Here is a 16,355-nt window from a genome sequence, read left to right on the forward strand (position 1 = left end):
GGTTTGGAACTAATGGTGGTCTGTGGATGGCACTATTACTGGGGATCTGTGAAGGACACTGTTATGGGGGGGATCTGTGGATGACGGACACTATTATGGGGGATCTGTGGATGACGGACACTGTTATGGGGGCATCTGTGGATGACGGACACTGTTATGGGGGGATCTGTGGATGACGGACACTGTTATGGGGGGATCTGTGGATGACGGACACTGTTATGGGGGGATCTGTGGATGACAGACACTGTTATGGGGGGATCTGTGGATGACGGACACTGTTATGGGGGGATCTGTGGATGACGGACACTGTTATGGGGGATCTGTGGATGACGGACACTATTATGGGGGATCTGTGGATGACGGACACTGTTATGGGGGCATCTGTGGATGACGGACACTGTTATGGGGGGATCTGTGGATGACGGACACTGTTATGGGGGGATCTGTGGATGACGGACACTGTTATGGGGGGATCTGTGGATGACGGACACTGTTATGGGGGGATCTGTGGATGACGTACACTGTTATGGGGGGATCTGTGGCTTTCACTGTTACAGGGGGATCTGTGGCTGGCACTGTTACAGGGGGGATCTGTGGATGGCACTGTTATGGGGGATCTGTGGGTGGCACTGTTATATATGTGCCATCCACAGACCCCCACCCCATAACAGTGCCATCCACAGACCCCCCCACAGCCCATAACAGTGCCATCCACAGACCCCCCACCCCTTAACTGTGCCATCCACAAATGTTCCCCATAAAACTGTCATTCATAGATTCCCCCCCCCCCCCTGCCGCTCCAGAATACAAATAGCTGATTAAGGGGGGCAGGGGACTGGCTGTGGGTGACACTGGGTATGATTAAGGGGGGCAGGGGACTGGGCAAAGGTGACAGTGTATGATTAAGGGGGGCAGGAGACTGGCTATGGGTGACACTGGGTATGATTAAGGGCCTCAATCATACCCAGTGTCACCCATAGCCAGTCTCCTGCCCCCCTTAATCATACCCTGTCACCTTTACCCAGTCCCCTCCCCCTTAATCATACCCAGTGTCAACCAAAGCCAGTCCCCTGCCCCTTAATCATACCCAGTGTCTGTCACCCTTATCCAGTCCGCTGCCCCCTTAATCATACCCAGTGTCTGTCATACTTATCCTGTCCCCTGCCTCCCTTAATTAGACCCTGCCCCCATTTAATGAAAGATATTTGGTAAAAAAAAAACAATAAGAACAGGTACTCACTATTTGAAGTCATCTGCTCCCTCCCTGTCTGCAGAGCACCGGCCGCCGCCCTCATACATTGAGCGGATCCTTGGACGCTGCGCCTGCGCTCTTAAGCTCCTCCTCCAAGCTCCAGAACCTGACCTTGCAGCTGCAGCGGCTCAGCTCGCCAGGCTCGCCTCACACAATCTCGGGCCGGCCTGTCGTAAGAGACGACTGCGAGCTGTGTCGGCCGCCGGGTGCCCCTGTTGCCATGGCGCCCTGTGTGGCTGCACAGCTCGCACACCCCAAAGGCCGGCTCTGGAGGTAAGTAAAATCCAGGAAATCTAAAGTGGTTTCAGCAAGGTGTAGCTTGCTGAGACAGTTTTGTTAAAAGTTCAAGGGCTGGATTTTATTTGGACTGGCAAGGTAGGTTTGGTAGTGGGACCTCCCCAGTCCACCCCCATTCCAGGGCAGATTTTCCACTAGCCTGAGGGATTCCCAGGTGTAGCCAGCTGGGATCGTTAGGAGGAAATAAAAGCACATCCCAGGCTTTCAGTCTTTATGCCTGGAAGAAGTCTAGGAAGCTGGCTGCCTAGCTGGCTAGAGACGCCGGAGTCTCTGTGTGTGACCTGCGCTCAATTGGTGAGCTAGAAACTAATCTGTATTAGCTCAGATGGGCAGGAGTTTATTTTGTTTGTTTTGTTTTGTGGTGCTGGAACTTCACCGTACCTAGTGAATTATAACTGGGTTTGCCTGTAAATTGTTGGAGTGTCATAAAATAAAGCATCAATTTGGACTTTAATTCTGTTGTCTGCAAACGAATCTGTCGTCGCCGCCCTGCTTGAGAGAGCAATACAATTATATGTATGTGGCTCCCAAAAAAATATAATAATGTGCAATCCTGCAAAATCAATAAAGTGGTAATAGGGAAGAAATAAAGTGCTAGCGCTAAAATTAATACATAGCAAACAAGTGAAAACTACAGATATAACGGTAAACTAACACTAAGGGCTCATGCACATGGCCATAGCCGTTTTGTGGTCCTCGAATTGCAGATCCGCAAAACACAGATATCGAGCAGTGTGCGTTCCGCAGTTTGCAGAACGGAATGTCCTGCCCTCTGTAGAACTGTCCTGTCCTTGTGCATTTTATGGATAAGACGTTCTATTTTTTTTTTTTTTTGCAGGTGGTGTGCTGTCCGCATCTTTAGTGGCCCCCAAAGATGCAGATTGGATGCGGACAAAAAACATTGTGTGCATGATCCCTAAAAGGGAAGCTGTGTACTCAAAGCACAGAATAAAGTGCATGTGCTATATGTCATGTTAAATATACCGACCAGGCTGAGACATATCAATTGTTCCTATGGACCTTGCAACCTCAACACATTTCGCTCGTGCTTCATCAGGAGGTGACAATAACTATACCCCTGTGTGGATAGGGGTCTTTTCACACTATGTCTGCAGTATGGGGTTACTGTACACCAGGCGCATATGTTAAAGGGACCCACGCGCCTCTATTTTAACAATGAAGGGCAAAACAGTGTTCCTTTGGCCTCCATTTGCTGGTAAAGCAGTCCTCCATGTCCTGCTAATGTATGGGGCGCTGAGATCCAGTATCATTAGAGGAAGCTGTGGCGCCCCAAGTACCATGAGGGGAATGGGCGCTGCTCAAAAGGGGGCGGAACACCATTTAAGCAGGGGTGGGTGCTGATCAATAGGGGTATTGCCTCAAAAGGGTTGTGGCAATGAAAGGCAAAAATTTCTGCTGCGTGCACCGTGACCTTACACCTCCTGCAAGCCAATCTTCAGTGGTTGGCAAGAACATACACACCTTCATTTCAATAGAGGCTGAGCTGCGCCTAGGCCATGTGACCGATTAACATGACATCACGCGGCCTAAGAAAAGCAGTGAGAAGCCTGCGACGCTACTGTGAGCATCAGTGCCTTCTCAAACAGCCTATGATGTGTGTTTATAAATGGCGTCCCGAACTCTTACTACAGGGGGGTCCGTGGGGGCGCTCACATTCCTTTTAACATTTCTGGAGCGGAGTTACTAATATGAACATAATAGCAGCATTTCTTATAAATAATAAAAGTCTGTAATTACATGCCTCCATTATTTAATATGGACACTGGACAAACAGAAGTGTAACTTGCAGCTCCTGGGGCCCCAATGCAAAAGCAAGACCCCCCCCCCCCCCCCCCCTTCCTTCCCCATCGTGATCTGACCTCTTCATATGGGCAATAAAAGAGCATGTACTGTATGTGAACGTGTCCTGAGATGGTTCATATCTAATAACTAGACCATTTCATAGGATTCAGAACCCACCTGGACTGGTTCTGGGCATTGATGCGCCAAGGAGGAAGCCGCATGGTATCAGCGACTCCCCACTCCCAAAAAAGTGTACACCACTTATCTTTATATGAAGGGTGAATAATCATTCATTCCCTGAAACAGGCAGACGACTGGAACATGTACAGGGGGATATACTTTCTGCAGGAGTCTACTGGCTGCCGCCACTAGGGGGAGCTCACCACATAGGCATTACTGTTGCTCCCATTGACTCCAGTGTTATACTTAACATTGTTAGTTGGTAAATTCGGGACCTGTAAGCCTCGCCCTTCGAATCACCCATTTTGGGCCCAGGACAGCCCGACTTTGTCTCTGAAAATTGGAGACAGTCGGTGCAAATTGAGGACAGTTGGCAGCTATTCAGCGTATGCAGTGAGCTCCCCCTAGGGACGTCTGGGCCAGATTATCAAATATTCTGCATTAGCAAAGAATGGTATACTGTATGTAACGGGAAATAATCTTTCTATCCCACTCCTCTCATGTTTATGGGGGCATACTAACTCTCCTGTAATAGTAGATGCCGACTGAGAGGAGCATTGGGCATGTTGGATTTCAACATGTGCAGCAAACCTAGGAAGAAAGAGCGGAGGATGGGAGTGGTAATGGCTCTGGCAATGATAGTTGTGCACAGGTAAAACATTGACAATCCTCAAACCAATGCTACCTAGCGCTGTGGAGTGACAGGAGGGCACACCCTTTCTTTTCTTGGACCACATCCTGGCAATAGGGTTCGTATCTGGTGGCTGCTGGGTGTTAATTGCTTTGGCCAGTTGCCAGGCATAAGTGTGGATGCAGGTGCAATGGCCGGCGAATGGTGACCAGGCTAGTGGTAATAAATAATTAAATGGGGGGGGATTCAGTCAGCACAACCCTGTATGCAGGTGCACATCGCTATGGCGAAATACATATACAAACGCAAAAACACAAATGCAATAGAACTCTGCAACCAGCACTCTGCCCTGCCTCTATGCTGGATGTTGAATGGGGCATCGGTGTACATTTTGGCCAAAGCGTAATAAGCCACTCACACGTCAAGGTCGCCTCTATGAGTGGTCCCTAACACTAGTTCCTACCTGTTTATGGGCCATGATAGCCACACAAAGTCCAGGGAGCGCAGGTACAGCATGCACGCCAGGCACACTCTGCTTTTAACCCCGTCCGGTATCATTACAGCTTTCATCGGATCCAGGGATGCAAGTACCAACATGCATGCTGAGCCCACTATATACTTCTCCTGGAGCCAAATGGCTCCAGGTAGGCGCTGTAAAAGTAGACTCAGTTTTATACTGACTTTAAAACCAGCCTCCAGGGCAGACTAACTGGTCAGGTGTGCATGACTGCATGGAGATCGCCACGCCTCCAATATATACTACAAAGAAAAAATGTGGGGGATTCAGTCAGCACAACCCTGTATGCAGGTGCACATGGCTATGGCGAAATACACATACAAACGCAAAAACACAAATGCAATAGCACTCTGCAACCAGCACTCTGCCCTGCCTCTATGCTGGATGTTGAATGGGGCATTGGTGTACATTTTGGCCAAAGCGTAATAAGCCACTCACCACGTCAAGGTCGCCTCTATGAGTGGTCCCTAACACTAGTTCCTACCTATTTATGGGCCATGATAGCCACACAAAGTCCAGGGAGCGCAGGTACAGCATGCACATCCAGCATAGAGGCAGGGCAGAGTGCTGGTTGCAGAGTGCTATTGCATTTGTGTTTTTGCGTTTGTATGTGTATTTCGCCATAGCGATGTGCACCTGCATACAGGGTTGTGCTGACTGAATCCCCCACATTTTTTCTTTGTAGTATATATTGGAGGCGTGGCGATCTCCATGCAGTCATGCACACCTGACCAGTTAGTCTGCCCTGGAGGCTGGTTTTAAAGTCAGTATAAAACTGAGTCTACTTTTACAGCGCCTACCAGTAGCCATTTGGCTCCAGGAGAAGTATATAGTGGGCTCAGCATGCATGTTGGTACTTGCATCCCTGAATCCGATGAAAGCTGTCACAGCACCGGACGGGGTTAAAAGCAGAGTGTTCCTGGCGTGCATGCTGTACCTGCGCTCCCTGGACTTTGTGTGTCTATCATGGCCCATAAACAGGTAGGAACTAGTGTTAGGGACCACTCATAGAGGCGACCTTGACGTGGTGAGTGGCTTATTACGCTTTGGCCAAAATGTACACAAATAATTAAATGGGTTGATGTAAAAAATGAAAATCAGACATCATATAGTACATGGCAATCTCCTACTAACAAAGCAGGGACCAGCCCTGTTCCTCACATGGATCCAGAGATCTCCACAATCATTGCTCCAATTGCTCTGTTAGATTTATTTCAGGCTAGCAACTCAGGAGCATGTCTTTTCTCAGGGAGTGTGTCCTTTCTTTAGCAGCTCTCTCCCTATCACAGCTCAGGGGGTGTGCCCTTTCTTCTACAGCTCTCTCCCTATCACAGCTCAGGGGGTGTGTCCTTTCTTCTACAGCTCTCTCCCTACCACAGGTCAGGGTGTGTGTCCTTTCTGCTGTAGATCTCTCCCTGTAATTGCCACAGCCACAGAAGATGGGAATGATGGCAGTTTAAGACCTAAACTGAGCGCAAGCGACCACCTCAGTAAGGTGGATGAAAAAATAAGGAAAAGAACAAACAGCAGGTGGCGCTATACAGATACATTTCATTGAATAACTCAGTGGTTATACTAAGTTTTAATTACATGCAATTACAAAAGTATTCAGATCCAAGTGCTGGCTTGAAAAAAAAAATTGGTGGCACAAACCTTTTTAAGTCTCTCTTTACTAACCTTCAGCGTAGGAGTAGTAGTACATCCAACAGTATCAAGGCACAATTCCAAGCAGAACACAGTGTAATTTACTTCCCCAATGTATGGATGGATAGCAACGATGATGGGGGTTGTGGTATTCCTTCTCCTGTCTTTCTAAAGTATCTCATACAATTGAGGTTTTTGGTATAGGTTGTGTAATTCTAAGCTGAGGGGTACAGATGTAAGTCGCAGCTGGCCAAACCGTCTCCAGGTGCAGAAGGATGCGTGAGCAATGTTTCCTCTCACAGCAGCAAAGTCTCTCTCTGCCATAGACCTGCACAGTACCTTGCTGTCTGACTCAATGCACGGCCTTGCAGTTTCCGGACCTCCTAATTCCCTCTGCCTCCCTCTGTCTGGAGGACTTTTGGTGGTAGAGTAGCTTGCTTCAGTAGTTATAGTCTCAGAGATGATTGTTCTCCGAAATTTGGGACTAGCTCTGATGAATTTAGTGTTGAGCGAATCGAACTCCACGAAGGGGACTACATTCCAAGTTTCAGGGAAAGTTTGATTTGCCGCAAAGCCGAATTTCCTCGTGCTTCGTGGTGGCGAATCAATTTTCCCTGAATGGCAGTAAAAAATAAAAAAAATATCATACTTACCTCCTCCATTTGAGTGCGAAGAGACGGCCGCCACCATCTTGACTGAAGATCTCACACGAAATCCCGTGCACGGTGACGTATGACTTCACCACAGCGGCCGACTGCCCTGTCATTGCACACACTACTTACAAAGAAATGCGCTTTGTGATGAAGTCCTTTCGTTCCAAATTTTTTAATACTTTGCTCATCTGTATGATGACCTCACACACCGTAGGTCCTCTCTGTAGTAACCCTATTCTGGGGTGCTGCCCCATCCTATTGCTCTCAGAGACTTAAGTCGACCACCAGAGGTGTCTGACAGCAGCGCTCCTCCCTCCATTCGCAACACATGCATGTTCAGCCAAGCATGCATGTGTATCAGGGATTGGGACAGAAAGCTGTCCGCCAAACGAGCATTTTTGACAAGCTTAAAATGTTGGTTTCCCCACAAATTACAGCTGATCACTGGAGGACCCAGCAGAGGGGGCACTTTGTGGTCAGCCTATGGTCAGAGGACCCACAAGTAGGGTTTGTCCTAAGCCAGGGATCGGCAACCTTCGGCGCTCCAGCTGCTGTGAAACTACAATTCCCAGCATGCAAACTTGCTCGGCTGTTCTTGCAACTCCCACAGAAGTGAAAGGAGGATTCTGGGTGTTGTAGTTTCAGAACAGCTGGAGCGCTGTTGGTTGCTGATTCCTGTCTTAAGCGATGACCCGCCATATTGAGAACAGGAACAGGAAGTGGAGGGCACCATCGGAACGGCAGCTGCACGGGATTGTGAGTATGACATCCTTTATATTTTTAACCATTGGCAGGCCATTGAGCATTGTTGTATTTGAGCTGGAATACCCCTTTAATATATTTATCATTTAAACATAATCTAATCATGATCTGTCAGTATAAAATGTAACATTTCTAGTTCCTCATAGTATTTATCAACTCAGGATCAAAGCGACCCCTGAAATCATTGCAGGATGTAGGCAGCCATGATAATTCCAGCGACCTACATTATCCGTCCGGTGGCTGGGCACCTGGTGCTTCTGGTGCTTCTCGCCAACGAAGAGCAGGATTAACAGGCAATGATAGATGTGATAATTTGGGTAGAAAAATGAAAATCTGATTTACTGTAAGTGATGTGTTCCGTAATCCCTGAAGAAGATACAGGGAGAGAGACATTTCAGATATCAACAGGGGCTCTTTGTATTTGCTGCCAGACAAGTGTCATGTCAGGGATTGGATTATTCACAATGCAAAGCAGAGGACATTGCCTAGAGCAGGGGTCTCCAAACTTTTCAACAGGAGGGCCACATTGAAGATTTTACAAGTATTCGGGGGCCGGAAAAAAAAATCAGTTATGTATTAAATTAAATGTATATATTTTACATGGATCGTTTTTGTAATCAGCATGATATGACTGAGAACAAAAGAGAAAAAACTTTAGCAAAACAACGCAAAGACACCCGTGTCCCTATCAGCGGTGTCCCCATCAGCACAAAAATGTCCCCATCAGCACAGCAATGTCCCCATCAGCACAGCAATGTCCCCATCAGCACAGCAATGTCCCCATCAGCACAGCAATGTCCCCATCAGCACAGCAATGTCAGCATCAGCACAGCAATGTCAGCATCAGCACAACAATGTCCCCATCAGCACAGCAATGTCCCCATCAGCACAGCAATGTCCCCATCAGCACAGCAATGTCCCCATCAGCACAGCAATGTCCCCATCAGCACAGCAATGTCAGCATCAGCACAGCAATGTCAGCATCAGCACAACAATGTCCCCATCAGCACAGCAATGTCCCCATCAGCACAGCAATGTCCCCATCAGCACAGCAATGTCCCCATCAGCACAGCAATGTCCCCATCAGCACAGCAATGTCAGCATCAGCACAGCAATGTCAGCATCAGCACAGCAATGTCAGCATCAGCACAACAATGTCCCCATCAGCACAGCAATGTCAGCATCAGCACAGCAATGTCAGCATCAGCACAGCAATGTCCCCATCAGCACAGCAATGTCAGCATCAGCACAGCAATGTCAGCATCAGCACAACAATGTCCCCATCAGCACAGCAATGTCCCCATCAGCACAGCAATGTCCCCATCAGCACAGCAATGTCCCCATCAGCACAACAATGTCCCCATCAGCACAGCAATGTCCCCATCAGCACAGCAATGTCCCCATCAGCACAGCAATGTCCCCATCAGCACAGCAATGTCAGCATCAGCACAGCAATGTCAGCATCAGCACAGCAATGTCAGCATCAGCACAGCAATGTCAGCATCAGCACAACAATGTCCCCATCAGCACAGCAATGTCCCCATCAGCACAGCAATGTCCCCATCAGCACAGCAATGTCCCCATCAGCACAGCAATGTCCCCATCAGCACAGCAATGTCAGCATCAGCACAACAATGTCCCCATCAGCACAGCAATGTCCCCATCAGCACAGCAATGTCCCCATCAGCACAGCAATGTCAGCATCAGCACAGCAATGTCAGCATCAGCACAGCAATGTCCCCATCAGCACAGCAATGTCCCCATCAGCACAGCAATGTCAGCATCAGCACAGCAATGTCCCCATCAGCACAGCAATGTCCCCATCAGCACAGCAATGTCCCCATCAGCACAGCAATGTCAGCATCAGCACAGCAATGTCAGCATCAGCACAGCAATGTCCCCATCAGCCGTGTCACCCTTAAGCACAGCAATGTCCCCATCAACGATGTCCCCATCAGAACAGCAATGTCCCCATCAGCGGAGTCCCCATTAGCAGCTGATAGGGGCCACCACTGATGGGGACACTGCTGTTGGGGACGCGGCTGATGGGGACACCATTGATGGGGACACCCGTGTCCCTATCAGCGGTGTCCCCATCAGAACAGCAATGGCCAAATCAGAACAGCAATGTCCCCATCAGAAAAGCAATATTCCCATAAAAAAAAAAATATTCCCATCAAAAAAACAATATTCCCATCAGAAAAACAATATTCCCATCATGGGGACACCCACTGATGGGGACGCTGCTGTTGGGGACATTGCTGTGCTGATGGGGACACCACTGATGGGGACGCTGCTGTTGGGGACATTGCTGTGCTGATGGGGACACCACTGATGGGGACACCATTGATGGGGACACCCGTGTCCCTATCAGCGTTGTCCCCATCAGCACAGCAATGTCCCCATCAGCGGTGTCCCCATCAGCACAGCAATGTCCCCATCAGCGGTGTCCCCATCAGCACAGCAATGTCCCCATCAGAACAGCAATGTCAGCATCAGCACAGCAATGTCCCCATTAATGATGTCCCCATCAGAACAGCAATGTCCCCATCAGCGGAGTCCCCATTAGCAGCTGATGGGGACACCACTGATGGGGACACTGCCTTTGGGGACGCGGTTGATGGGGACACCCGTGTCCCTATCAGTGGTGTCCCCATCAGAACAGCAATGTCCCCATCAGAATGGGGACGCTGATGGGGACATTGCTGTACTGATGGGGACACCATTGATGGGGACACCTTTGTCCCCATCAGCAGTGTGCCAATCAGCGGTGTCCTCAGCAATGTCCCCATCAGCACAGCAATGTTCACATCAGCAGTTTCCACATTAGCAGCGTCCCCATCATTGCTGATGGGGACGCCGCTGTGCTGATGTGGAAACCGATGATGGGTCACCGCTGATGGGGATACCCATGTCCCCATCAGCGGTGTCCCCAGCAATGTCCCATCAGAACAGCAATGTCCCCATCAGCAGTGTCCACCGCAACATCCCCATCAGCACAGCAATGTCCCTGTCAGCGGTGTCCCCAGCAGCATGTGTCCCCATCACCGCTGATGGGGACACCTCTGATGGGGACATTGCTGTGCTGATGGGGACATCGATTATGGGGTTACCGCTGATGGGGACATTGCTATCCTGATGGGGACACCATTGATGTGGACACCCATGTCCCCATCAGCAGTGTGCCAAACAGCGGTGTCCCCAGCAATGTCCCCATCAGAACAGAATTGTCCCCATCAGCAGTGTGCCCATCATCGCTGATGGGGACACCTCTGATGGGGACATTGCTGTGCTGATGGGGACACCATTGATGGGGACACCCGTGTCCTCATCAACGGTGTCCCCATCAGAACAGCAATGTCCCCATCAGCACAGCAAAGTCCCCATCAGCAGTGTCCCCAGCAGCACAGCAATATCCCCATCAGTATGTGTCCTCAGCAGCTTGTGTCCCCATCAGCGCAGCACAGCAATGTCAGCGTTCCCCATTGTGTCCCCATCAGCGTTGTGCAACACTTGCCTCCGCTGTAGCCGGCTTCTGCTCCTCTTCTTTTTTTTTTCTTCTTGGACTCCTGAGTCCCGACTCCCGCCCGCTGCTACACACGTGGATTTGTTATTTCAAACAGCGGGCGGGAAGAGGGGAGGTGCCGCACCTGTGACGTCACTGGTTGCCGGGACATCGGCGGTCCCAGCAGCCAATCAAAAAGCACAGCGTGACAGCATGGGCGGTTGTGCGGCTTTCGTTCCTGCAACCTGCCAGCTGCGGGCGGGCCGGATCGAACGCACAAGCGGGCCGGTTGTGGCCCGCGGGCCGGGGTTTGGAGACCCCTGGCCTAGAGTGTAGACAGGCATTGCATTGTATACTGTGTAACTCTTCATAAAAAGGGTATTCCATTAGAATTTATAGCATGCCCGCCCATGGAATAAGTCATGTTGGGGATCCCGAGAACTGGAACTTCTACTGGTTGGCTACTAGTGCACGATTAATAGTCTGACAGAACGGGGCCCCCAAAGCGAATAATTATTTCTGACCAAACCCTGCTTGTTAAGCAATACCCTATGTTTAGGTTGCTTAATGGTAATAGTGTAATATCCACACTGCTATTCACATACATAATTAATCTATATAACAAAAGGCAGTCACTGTGTGCATGCTAAATATATATTCTGATCCTTTTGAGTAGCAGCATGCATTCTACCCCAGAGCTGCATTCACTATTCTGCTGGTGCAGTCACTGTGTACAGTACATACATTAGACTACTTATTCTGTACTGATCCTGAGTTACATCCTGTATTATACTCCAGAGCTGCACTCACTATTCTGCTGGTGCAGTCACTGTGTACATACATTACTTATCCTGTACTGATCCTGAGTTACATCCTGTATTATACTCCAGAGCTGCACTCACTATTCTGCTGGTGCAGTCACTGTGTACATACATTACATTACTTATCCTGTACTGATCCTGAGTTACATCCTGTATTATACTCCAGAGCTGCACTCACTATTCTGCTGGTGCAGTCACTGTGTACATACATTACTTATCCTGTACTGATCCTGAGTTACATCCTGTATTATACCCCAGAGCTGCACTCACTATTCTGCTGGTGGAGTCACTGTGTACATACATTACATTACTTATCCTGTACTGATCCTGAGTTACATCCTGTATTATACTCCAGAGCTGCACTCACTATTCTGCTGGTGCAGTCACTGTGTACAGTACATACATTACATTACTTATCCTGTACTGATCCTGAGTTACATCCTGTATTATACTCCAGAGCAGCACTCACTATTCTGCTGGTGCAGTCACTGTGTACATACATTACTTATCCTGTACTGATCCTGAGTTACATCCTGTATTATACTCCAGAGCTGCACTCACTATTCTGCTGGTGGAGTCTCTGTGTGGATACATTACATCACTTACCCTATACTGATTCCAAGTTACATCTTGTATTATACTCTAGAGCTGCACTCACTAAATCACACAAAAATTGGGTCATCAGAACTTTTTGGAAAATTTCAGTTTGAATTTATAAATTTTAGAATCGACTTGCACATCTCTACCAGGTGACCTCATTCTAAGAGCCGCATGTCCCATCTTTTATGTGGGAAAAAATAACATAAAACATGTGAAAACAACAATTAATGTTCAATACTTCAAACATCCGTGGATTACACCCCAGTCTTTATCTTCAAAGTGCACAAAAAAACCTTCTGGCTTTCAGTAAATTCACTAATCCAAAGAGATGCAAAGATCCAGAACTTGTCACTTAAAATGACTGTCCTATCTGTATAGCATTAAAGCATGTTGTAGTCTAAAAATACAGGCTTCCATACAGTCACGTTTCGAACTATAGTCCTATATCTTTGGATTTTTACTGCAACACATTTTAGCGCTCCACAAATAAAATAGTCATTTTAAAAGAGTATAAAAATGTCCCAATATGAGAAAGGCTGCAGCAAATCTGCGCTGGTGACGCTGTGGTAAATGACTGCAGCAGTAAAACCAAGGCTAATATATGTCAAGTGTCCTAAAAACGTGATTAGCACTGAATTGATATATTTTAATCTAATAATTACTGACATGATTGTTAGGATGACACACGAGTGGGTGGAAGTATGTGAGGCAAGCTGGGACTATACACGTGAGTATACCAATAATGTATCAAGGTCAAAAGAAGTTGCTTCTAGTGACTGGCCTGCTCAACAATATGGATCATTCCATCGTCTATAGAAAAGATAGTAGGAGTAACTGAGCATGACCATCAGCACTGGAGACAATGGGGGAGATCCAGGTGGTGAGACTGAGCAACTGAGCATGACCACACCAGAACTGGAGACAATAGAGGAGATCCAGGTGGATCCAGGTGGTGAGGCTGAGCAATTAAGCATGACCACACCAGAACTGGAGACAATGGGGGAGATCCAGGTGGATCCAGGTGGTGAGGCTGAGCAATTGAGCTTGACCACAGCAGAACTGGAGACAATGGGGGAGATCCAGGTGGTGAGGCTGAGCAATTGAGCTTGACCACACCAGAACTGGAGACAATGGGGGAGATCCAGGTGGTGAGACTGAGCAACTAAGCATGACCACCAGCACTGGAAACAGTGAGGGAGATTTACCAAGCATGCTTTATGAGATGCATTATCTAAACTATATGCGTTCAACATTCAACCTTGTTACAAAAAAAGAAAGAAAAAAAAAAAAGGGGGGCCATGGATTAACGAGAGCAGTGAGAAAATGGCATACATTAAATGGGTTCTCTGGGAATTAAGAAAATAAAATTGCTGAAAATACTTAAATATTACTTTATTAGAAATACAATCCCAAATACCTTTTATTAGTTATAAAGGCTCGTTTTGTCATCAGGAGAAATAAAATGACCGATGTCCTACTAGTGCACACAAAACCTGTCCTAATCACAAAGCAGGACAAGCATCAAAGTAGTGAGCTACATAGCTGCCTCATCCTCCTCTCTGCTCTACCTGTCAGGGATTATGATCCTGGATACAGCTGATAAGATCTTCAGATGAATCTCTGTAGGACTGGAGTCCATGAGGAGACATGAAGCACATAAAGGAGGTGGAGATGAGGTTGATGAGAAACAGCTCTTGTATGCAGTCTCCATTACCTCCGTATGTCCTGTCCATCCTCTTTATACTTCATGTCTCCTCATGAGCTCCATTCCTACAGAGATTCATCTGAAGATCTTATCAGCTGTATTCAGGATCATAATCCTTGACAAGCAGAGCAGAGAGGAGAATGAGGCAGCTCTTTAGCTCAGTGTTGTGAAGTAACTTGTCCTCCTGTGTGATTAAGACAGGTTTTGTGTGTACTCCGGCTCAGACTGTCCCACATTGGTACAGGTGTATCTCCCTGTGGGCCCCTCAGCAAGGTGGGCCCCTAGTCTCTCACCCCCTGCATATAACTGTGGTACATAACACAGTAGACTTACTGCACTACATACAATATTCATATTCAATGTACAGCACCTCAACCAGCCGATGTTCATATAAAACAACTTGATAGATTATTAAAGAAACTCCCCAGTATATTATTATAGACACAATCAGAGCTGAGATGACTTCTAGGTATAGAGGAAAGCCACCAGTGTCCTCTTCTCCTCAACACCTACCTTCTCAAAGTTGCTGCAGGGACCCCCATATTCAATCATCTGGTAGCATCTTGCTGCTGTGTGAGCAGGTAATATATGAATGTATCCGTACAGTGGGTCCCCAAAATAAATTTTACTGGTGGGCCCTAGGTACCCCAGTCCGACACTGTGTGTACTAATAGGACGGCGGCCATTTTATTTCTCCTAATGATTGCTCCCCAGAAAAAACGAGTCATTATAACTAAAGAAAGGTATTCGGGAAAATATGTATAATAAAGTAATGTTTAAATATTTTTATTTTCTTAGTTTCCATAGTACCCCTTTAACGTTCAAGTTTATGCCACTCGTAACTGGCCCACACCTTTAATTAGGAGCAACTTATTTCAAGAGATTTGTGGCTAAGACTGGCGCATGAAATGCCAGTTTTATTAAATCTGCCCCAAAAGATGTATATTCTGAGAGGGAATGAAAATAACAGCAGGGGGCGCCATAACAAGAATGCAACATCAATATCTAGACACAAGAGCATTTTTAGAAATGATCATAATTGAAACATTTTTACATGATCTGAGAAACGTAGGAGTGGAATTACTGGCGGTTCCAGCTATAAGCGCCAAACCTTGTGCACTATAATTAGTGAAAGTACTACACAGGAGATCTGTAAGTGTCACCTGCTGGCAGCAATAACTGTTGCTAGGCAACCACCTGAAATGTATTTGTATGTTGCCAGACAAATTTGCAAGAATTCTAAATTAGGATCTATACTGTTTAAATCCAGACAGCAATGATGCTTTCTTGGATGGACTCTCCCTTTGAGGATTGTCTGAGATGCTGATGTCGGTTGAGGAGACAGAGCCTTTAAAACCTCTTCTGACTGGGAAAACCCCTAGTATAGATGGCCTTGACAATGAGTGGTATGAGTTTTAGGTTGAAGCCCTTGCTCCCTTCACTAGATTTGAGCGAATAGCTCAAAATTCTATCCCAATTCGATTTGGCCAAATGAGTCAACCAATTCGGGGTCTCCAATTGGTCCAAAAATTTGCATATGACATTCGGAGATTTTCTAGGATTTGTGTTTTTCCCTCTAGTCTCTGACATTTTTCTTTCATTTTTCTTTACCCTCTTAGTCTCAATACTAAGCCCCCCCCCCCCCAAAAAAAATCCACCAAGATGTAACTTGAATTTTTACAAAATTCTATCAATTTCCAATCTGTTTCCAATCAATTTGCTCATCTCTACAAAATTTTTAGAAGACACTACGGTCTCTTCCCCCATTAAAGTGTAGTCATTCTCCTGAAGTCAGGGAAGGATGTCAGCCTCTCTTATACCTACTGTCTAATTTCTTTCTTTTAGCCAAAATTCTTACCCGTAGGGTTACCAATGTAATACTGCATCTAATACATCCCGAACAAACAATGTGTATGTAATATATGTAAATTCATCTGGAAATATAAACTCTTTTTTTATTTAAAGTGATCATCTAAAGTTTTTTC

Source organism: Bufo bufo, chromosome 5 (genome assembly GCF_905171765.1).
Source record: "Bufo bufo chromosome 5, aBufBuf1.1, whole genome shotgun sequence".
Taxonomy (NCBI): Eukaryota; Metazoa; Chordata; class Amphibia; order Anura; family Bufonidae; genus Bufo; species Bufo bufo.